This window comes from Scophthalmus maximus, chromosome 19, assembly GCF_022379125.1.
Source record: "Scophthalmus maximus strain ysfricsl-2021 chromosome 19, ASM2237912v1, whole genome shotgun sequence".
NCBI classification, from domain to species: Eukaryota; Metazoa; Chordata; class Actinopteri; order Pleuronectiformes; family Scophthalmidae; genus Scophthalmus; species Scophthalmus maximus.
In genome coordinates, this window is record NC_061533.1 from 9,759,489 (window position 1) to 9,769,094 (window position 9,606).

The following is a 9,606-nucleotide window of genomic DNA, read 5'->3' on the forward strand; positions in this document are numbered from 1 at the left end:
TATAAACTGTTTAAATGTTGTATTCAATACATTTCATTGCATGATTATCATCTCGTAAATCTAATATAATACTCATTCATTCTCAAGTTTGCCTCAGAAATAAAAGGATTACCAAATGAGATTTTTCTTCTTTTTCTTATCTCGGCAGGGAAAAAGTTAGCCTGGCCGTGCATCACTCAGAAAGCAGCCAGCCAATCAGAAAGAAGGCCTCTCTTAGCCTCTCCTCAACACTAATCAGCTGTTGGCTGTCACTTCATTTTTATGTACAGCACTTTCTATTGAAGATGACACATGCAGATTTATTTTTTCTAATTTGTCTCTTTGAATAAGCTTCTTTCCCAGAATGTGAAACTATTCCTTTACTCATAGAATCCCCAAAAACAAAAACAATGATGACATGTGACACATTTCTATGCTCTAATGCCAGAACAAAGCATACTTCCTCTTCTCCTCCATTCTACTCTGTTCTTTTCTGTCAGCAGTCTCGAGGTGGGTGGCTTTGGGTGGGTTTCGGTGCTGGTGTTCAGTCCCACCCATGGGACCCGTTTTGACTTGGCTGGCTTTTTTTTATCTCCCACAGAGGGAGTGCGTTCCTGCTACGAGAAAAATCCAGAAGAATGTGAGGTCCAAGTCCCCAGTGGCCAGACTTACATAAGCTTAGCGTTAGAGAGCAACATTTGAAAGCTGCAGTGGTGAATAACAATAAAATAGCCCCCACGAGAATGATGTCTAAAGCCACCATGGTTCTACAGTCAGACAAAGTTTCTACTTTTGCGAGCGTTCCCAAATCAATGTCTATCATTTTGGATAAGAAATATATTTTCATGCCCAAGAATTCTTTCGGTCATTCATGACATAATTGACTGTTCCCTCCACAACCCTTTGCTCGCACACGACTGCAGCTCTCCAGGAATCCTACGAGAGAACGAGGGAGAGAAAAGGAGGGAGGGAGAGGTCCAAGACCGTGAGGGAACCACATCCAATTCTCAGAAACAGCTGACATGATTCACCGTGCATTCAGCTTCTTTCGAAGGCTTCTGCTCCAAGAGAGGTGCACCTACAGAGCCAAAGATTGTATCTGTCTCATAGTCTGCTGTAAAAAAAAAGGGATGTGTCAAGATTATTATTGCTGTTGGCTGTTGTCGCTGCATCCAGACAACGCTCCCAACGAAATGCTGACGCGCAGCCTTTTGTCGTATTTCTCTCCCTAACCTTCACGGCCCTCGTATTTCTTCTGCGCCGAGCGCATTCAGACCGCCCGACTCAGACCGGAGATCAAGAGAGAAGTACTGAAGGTGAATTTTGATACAGGTAGAAAGAAAAAAAAGTACTCTGCAAAAAGAGGACAAGTAAGGGAATGAGAGAGTGAAGTAAAAGGTGCAATCAAGTCATTTAGAGAAAGGGAAGAAAAAAAGAGACTGGGAGTAAAGACAGATGGAAAATGCCAGGAGGAGGAAAGTGAAGGAGGGGTGGCGGATGGTTGATGGTGGATGGGAGTAGCCGTATGAGAGTAATTATAATGACTGATGTTGTTTACTCCCATTTCCCCTCGCATCATTTATTCTGTGGAGGTGGAAAACCCACCCACTCTTTCTTTGTGTTACCGACGAGTGCGACGGAGCGATGCCAAGCCATGTCATAATCGCTCTTCTTCCGCTCACACTGGAAGCATTTATCCTGCCCTCAGCTTCTCTCGTTCCACCCTCATTCCCTTAGATTCCGCTTCAATTAGACCTCTCTCGTTTTGTCCTTTTTTCTTCACTTTCCATTTGCCTTTGTTCCTATCCATCTCCCACTCGGCTCCCTCTTTCCATTCTTTTGTTTTCATGTTTTCCTTACTTCTGTGTTGACACGGATGTGTGTGACTCACATGAGAGATGTTAGCATGATGTATGACCATTTACACTGAAGATGACAAACTGAGGTTGAATGCTGTCATCCTTTCTTACTTTTGTTTAATGTAGTCCTGGCAGACAGATATAACCACACACACACACACACACACACACACACATCACCCACCTCTTTGTTTAAACTACGCGATTTTGTCTTTGGCAGAAAACATGCAACAATGTATGGAAACAGATGCATCGTCGTAAGATGCGAGGGGGAGCAGAAGAGGGAAAGACTGAGACAAAAAAACAACAACCCACAACTAAATATTTTCATCTGTGTCTGGAAGTGCTGAGCGAAAAACACAATTCTACAAAGTTGAATGAAACTGTATCTGATTTTACATGTCTCACACTTAGGTAGGTGGATTTAAACTGTGTCATGAAGGAAATTATATTGGTACAAATTACTAAAAGTACAGTAAAGTTGAGGAAGGTCTTTCCTTGACCATGATGGTAAACACTTTGGAATTCACTAATGATATGGACATTCATAAAGAGGAGAGGAGAGGAGAAGGAGAGGAGACACATTTTTTTTTCTTCCATCTGTGCTTATTGATTCTGGCACCATGACAGATGGCTAATGAGGAACAGGGCTGGAGGAGAACTCCAAGGACCCCAGAGGGAGACTCAGTCTGAATCAACACACAGACACATGTACAGAAAATATATATACAGATATGAGCACACACACACACGATACTTACTCACTCTGACCTCAACTGTCTAGAAGCACTGGCGCAAGTTTTTTTTTTGTCTCTAAATGAAGATTCAAGATTTCGAGGCTTTATCAACTTGGTTATGGCTCGACATCTGAGCTCACTTGGACAAAGAGACAAAAAAAAAACATGTATCGAAAAAAATCAACTATAGAATGTATGCTGTAATGAGTAATATACGGTAAAATAACCAGAAAAAGTTTGTATCAATAATAACACGGCAGTCTCTTAGCTAAGCTAAGTGTAATTTACAGTAACAGACTCCATAGATGGGCTGTAATTGAGCCCAAATAATTGAGCAAGAAGGCAGAGAAAACTGTGAAGCTACTACAGTAAAACAAGAAAAACTGACTTAGAATTAATATTTATTAATTTCTTGCCTGAATCATCCCATAAATATGGTCATAGAGAGCACAACACTAACACACACACACACACACACACACACATACACACACAAACACACACACACACACAAACATCTGAAATAGTTCCAATAAGCAGGAGGGCTATAGTACATACAGTACGCATATCAGCAAATCTGATGATGAACTGATTGTGAGTCTGAAAACCAACCCTCTTACACGCCATAGACACACTTACACACCCACACATGCTCACTCAAACTTAAACAGAGACATGATTGGAGCGGAGTGTGTCGCAGAAGGATTTCAGAGCAGGAAGTGTGTAATTACCGTGGACAGAGGGGCAGATGGATGGATGTGTGTGTGTTTAACACTCCCACCCAATTTCCCTGCAATCTACTGGACTAACAGAAAACAGGTGTCTATCTGTGTGTGTGCGTGCGGTTGTCAGTGCGCGCGCGCGTGTGTGTAAATGTGATTGTATCAATGCACGTATGGGGTCTGAGATCGCTTCAAGTGACACACTGTATACATGTGTGTGATTCAGTATGTCACGGTGAAAACAGAAGACACACAGCTCTGGGATCAGGTTGTTAAACTTGGACGATAAATGAGTAACAGGGGCAGAGTTGTGTTTGGGGGGGCGACTCACTGCCATCTTTCAAGTGGGGCCCAATGTTGCAAGTGATTTCTTTTAGCTTGTGCAACAATATAATCCCCTTTTTGGCCCGTATGTACCTGAGACTAAGAATAATGATTTATCCAACAAAAAGGAAGACACTAAACACAACAAACTGTGGTCGTATGTAGCATAATATCCTACACTACTTTGATGTTAAAAGACAAATGAATGGGTCAATATTGTATGTATATTATACATATATATATATATATATATATATATATATATATATTTTTTTTTTAATAGATTTTCCAGTCAAAGCTATGATCAGAGGACAAACATGACTGCTGCTGGAATTTCACTGGTGCTGAGTTTTTTTTTTTTTTACTGATTGCAAATGTAGAGTTTCAGCCGGTTCTCTTCTTACTGGCTGATTACCAGACTGTACCAGTGTTATGTGCAACCATCTGTAATCAGATGGAGTACCGGATTTACCTGTGGAGCACACACACACACACACACACACACACACACACACACACACGCAAACACACACGCAAACATCCACTAGCAGTTCAGAAGGCCCAGCACACATCAATGAGTATAAGATAACTACATAAATACCTGTATGATCATGTATCCATGTATGAAGTTACCGAAAAGCATTCACAATTGTGAAATTTTCACTTCTCAGTAGATACAGTATGTGTGTTGGTGTGCATGCAGGCGCGTACAGGCTTACACGTGTGGTGCTGTTTCACATTGGTCACAGAACCTCTCTCCTTTTCTGAGCCAATCCCCAGCTTCCTCTCAAATCAAAGGAGAGAGAAAAACAAGCTTTAAAATGCCTGGAATAGCCATAAAGTGTTCCCTCATGATTACACGTGTTTATGCATTTTTTTAAAAAGCAGAATATAGTAAATGTATTTGTGTGTGTTTGTAATATTGTTAGTTATTTGACCCCATGCACTTTACCTGAGCAGAACAATGTAAAAAGAGGTTGTGTAAGGTAAGGTCTGTTCCTCTAGGCAGGATTTTATACACATCTTCTGTGACTGCTCCAACCAGTAGAGACTGAATAAGTTTTGATTTCCTTTTAAGCCTCCTCTGTGTTGCACATTTTTATGTTCCACTTAAATGGATTTTTGTGTAATTTTGGTTGTACACGATGGACTCTCAAAACCAGCCAACATGTCCATCTTATCTTCATTCACAATACACCCTGATTAATCCAAGAATATGGAGAAATGGGTAGACCCACTGTTTTAAAAGTATATTTTCTGACTGACGATTGTGATCAGATTTTTATTTTGATTTAGTCAGACACAAGAATCACTTGTTTCCATTTACCCGTCTATTTTTTTTTAATATTTTGTCACTGATGCCGGTTGAATTGAGTGAAATTCAGTTCCAGACAGTTGCATGAGCTTGTCGATGAGAAAATGTAAAATAATTTCCATAATCCTGAACACATCATGTCACCCTGCTCACTTCTTCACGCGATACCGATTGTAAAGAAATTCAAATAAATTGATGGAAATAAAGAAGAGAGAGCGAATTAGATTTGTACTTGGCTAACATCTTTCAGGTAATTTCCTTCATTTACTGGCATGTCTATCATGAAAACTATCATACCTTTAACTACTATCCATCCTCACATGAACACAAAAAAAAAGCTCACTCAAGTAAAACCACAACACACACACACACACACACACACACACACACACACACACACACACACACACACAGGTGCAGACACATGCAGGGGCACAGGCGGACCTGAGGCACAGATCCTTAGACTCTGTGTGAGACACCAATCCATTTAGGACAGAGAGCTGGCCCCTGTCTGGAGACTCCCCTGACAGCTCTTTCTTTCTCTCTCCAATCCATCTCTACGTGCCCCCTTTTCTCTCTCTCCTAACAGCCAGACATTCAGAGTTAAGCCCAAACGGATCTGAAGATTTTTAACGGCACATTCCTTCGCTTTGATTTGAACGTCTCGTTCCTTTCTCCCTCCGTGACTTCGACTGTCCTCAGTGCTGTGGCACGGCCGTGTGCATCCACAAAAACAGCAGAAATTGACATGAAGACCCTGACTCCCAAAGGCGCAAGTGGTGCTAGTGGCTCTGGTCGCTTGATAGCTCTTAACGGAGAGGTATGGGGGAGAAAACGTTTCATGCGGAATTGGAGAAAAGAGAAACAATACTAGTAAAGAGATGACAGAGAGCAAAAAAAAGATAGAAGTGAGAGAGGTACTGTACAACTCACCTTTAGGCTCCATTTGTTTGAGTAAAACACCCATGTGTCAGCTTCATTAGGATAGCATGTGTGCGAATTCCTCTACAACATTGTTGTGTTAAACTTTTTTCCCAAAATAACTTTTGGCCTCCCACTCGTACAATAAAGATATTTCCATTTGTTTATTTTTCATCAGATGACTATACACTGTTTTTTTTTATTATCAAATAATAGTTTGCTCAACTGTTTCTATCAAATTCCTTTGGTACAAACACACTTTCAAATAACTTTCAAGCTTCCCAACTTGAATTTGAATCACTCAAGTGTGTGTGTGTGTGTGTGTGTGTGTCTGTATGTGTGTGTGTACATAAACATGTTCACACTTATGTGTGTAAGAACACTGCATAGAAAAAAAGTGCACTAGTTGCCGTGCTGTGGCAAAAACGACTAAAACTAAAATGAGGATACAAACGAAGCTCAATGCAGCTGGTTGCAGACTTAATATTTTCCTTTCCTCTAGTGGTTTCCAGCAGCAGACACCACACACATACACACTCTGCCGTCTGCCAGAGCAGCATCAGCGTGTGGTGCAATGAGACAGACGTCAGGTCACTGGCAGGGCCAGGTAGGTAATGGCTTTGGTCTGGACCTGAGCTGGTAATACCATTGGTCTGGATCAGAAAATGACAAATTTGTCAGCAGCTGTGCAGCTCCTGGTCTCTTATTTGCTTCCATACGGGATAAGCTCCAGAGAATATACCCGGGCTCTCCACCCTGCTCCATCTCTCTCTAGCCAAACCACTAGGTCAAAAACCTAATATACTTCAGACATTCGCTATCACACTCTTTGCCTTTCTTCCCCCAAACCTATTTATTCACTCTAGTTATGTTTTTCTTACGTCAAAATTGTGGTATATTTATGATCCTGCAATGAAAAACTGATAATGACTTCCAGCGTAACATCTTGGCCGGAAAGACACATTTTGCACTCTTTATTTTGTCCTAAATGATCCCGTAAGACAAAATGAGATTTATTCAACATTTATGTCACTGCCAATTTGATTTGTCTGAAATTCAGTTTGTTTCAAAATCAGAAACAGTGGACTGGAAATAGACAGCATGCTGTTACGGTTATCCAGTTGACAAATTTCTGGCCGTGATCACCCCTTTAGCCTGAGCATGAAAGCATACCTACACACACACATGCGAACACACAGACACACACGCACAAACAAACGGACCAGTGGCTGTCTCACTGCGTGACAAACCCTGTCTCTTGGCTCTGTAATAATCACAGAGTAGCAGTGCAGTGAAAACATGCGTGGTTTACACTACATTTCTCCTACCATCCATATGTGTGCTCAAGCAAGCAAAAGCATAGCAACACACATGCACAGACACAAGGACAAACACACGCACACGTGCACACACACACATGCACACACAAAACACACATATCCATGCACACAAAAAACATCAGTGAGTGGGTTTCCACTTTGGGCATCAAACCACATTTTTGCCGTGGTTTTTCTTTCCTTCTCTTTCGTTTTTTCTAGTGTTGCCAGGGACCTTGTTCCAAACCCATATGCTGATGTTTTTACAAGACATAGACACACACACACACACACACACACACACCACCCTACATGTGGAGAGATCTAGCCCTGGTTGACCTAAATGTTGGCAGCAGCTAGGGTGGAGCTGATGGTGAACCTGGACCAGCGCCTTATGATTTTAACTGCAGCCTTCACAGGACATTTACTGATGAAGACACCAACTTAAAATACATAAGGTGAAGGTAGTTTAATCCAATGTCAGGGACAATTTAACACATACAGATGAAATGCATATAATTAAGGTTAAGTGAGTATTTTTGTGTATTTATTTTTCAGTTTCCATTACGGATCTAAAGGTTTGCATTAAGACATAATATATTCATATTCATTTAAAGCAGTTTCAGGAGCAATTGATGAGAGGTTTATAAATAATTGTATATCAGGAAAGACAATTACACTTCATACATTTTTACAAAAAAATATTGCTCTAAGACTTATACCGTTAAACATAACTTCCCTGACTTGATATGTAATTACTGTAAAAATGGCAGGGGATGATGTGAATGACTAATTTCTGCTCTGTATAACTAGAATTAGCCTTCAAGTAAAGATAAAAGTCGAATGAACTGTACCAGTGACTTTCAGAAAACTGATAATGACTGCTCATAGTTTCAAGCAGATTTGAAATATTTTTAACAGAAACCTACAAAAAAAATTGAGAAAAAAAGGCTCTGTACCTCATAGATGTTTATACACGCAGTTTCCATGTTCTCTCTGGGAAGCAGAACACAAGTGCCAAGCTATGAGGGGAGAAACACACATACACACACACACACACACACACACACACATGCGCGCGCACACACACACACACACACACACACACACACACACACACACACACACACACACACACACACACACACCTGTACACACACGCAGTCTTGCCAACTCATACACACATATCCACAGGCCCAGGTTTTTTTTTCCCCTGCCACAGCTATTCTGATGTGTCTAATGTGGAGCCACTTCAACAGACTGCACTGCTTCACTGTATGTGCGCAGGGCATGTGTGTGTATATTCAGTGGCATTTAAGTGGTAAAATCATGTTTTAACAACCACCACCACACTTGACCACAAGCAAACACATGCATAAGAAGTATGTTCTCATAAGAGCCACTGAATCATATAGTGTGTGTACGCATGCAGTAAAAAAAACACAAATGTTACTTTCATATAATCTATTTTTCATGCAGGCGGCCTTGGACATATTCACACACACACATGCGCGTTCACATACACACACACACACACACGGACACACGGACACACACACGACATTACGTATGTTTGAACAACCGTTTCCTGGTTCACCTATTGGCTGCCCTGGGTCTGGCTGGAGCCTCTGGGTGATTTGTCAGTTTGAGCCATGCAAGCCGGGAACCCTTCAAAGTTTGCTTTGGGTTCCAGTGGGACACACTCATGGACCCCTGAATTCCTGGCCATGGTATGCACTCGGCTTCAACCTCTGGACCTTCACCCCTGAAATGCATGACACACAAGCACACACTCATGCGGATGGGAACATAAGCATATGCACAGAGTAGACGTACAATTACAAATGTGGAAATATTTGCACGTTTTGCACGCACGCACACACGCGCACACACAGCATGGTCATTGTTCCAGGCATTACCAAACTCCTTTTAACCATTGAACTGCAGATGAGTGGATGACAGATTAATCTCAAAACCAAGGTCAGTTAGTCAAACTGTTAAAATTCTGACAAAATGACACTGTAATAATAAAGATGAAATACAGTAACTCCATTACATTATCCATTACAACATCTTGACTGTTAAGACATCTTGTTGGCAGACTATGCTCAGTATATGGATTAAGGTAGGTCAACAACACAGATCTCTTAGCGTCTAAGATACAGTATTTAATGCACGTGAACTACTGGTAAATTATCTGTGACTTTTCTTTACATATTTCAGAACAAATGTTTGTTCTGATTCATTTGCTTGGATAATTTGCATCCCGGGTATAATTATGGGCCACAAGTAAGCAGAATATAAACTTGATAGTGATGTTGATCGAACTCCCTGGTATATCTGTATGCTTCTGCCTGTGTTCTTGCTATTTTGAATAGTATGTATTACACTGTAAGAAGTTATTTTGTCAATCTTCTTTATCTACTTGGCGCA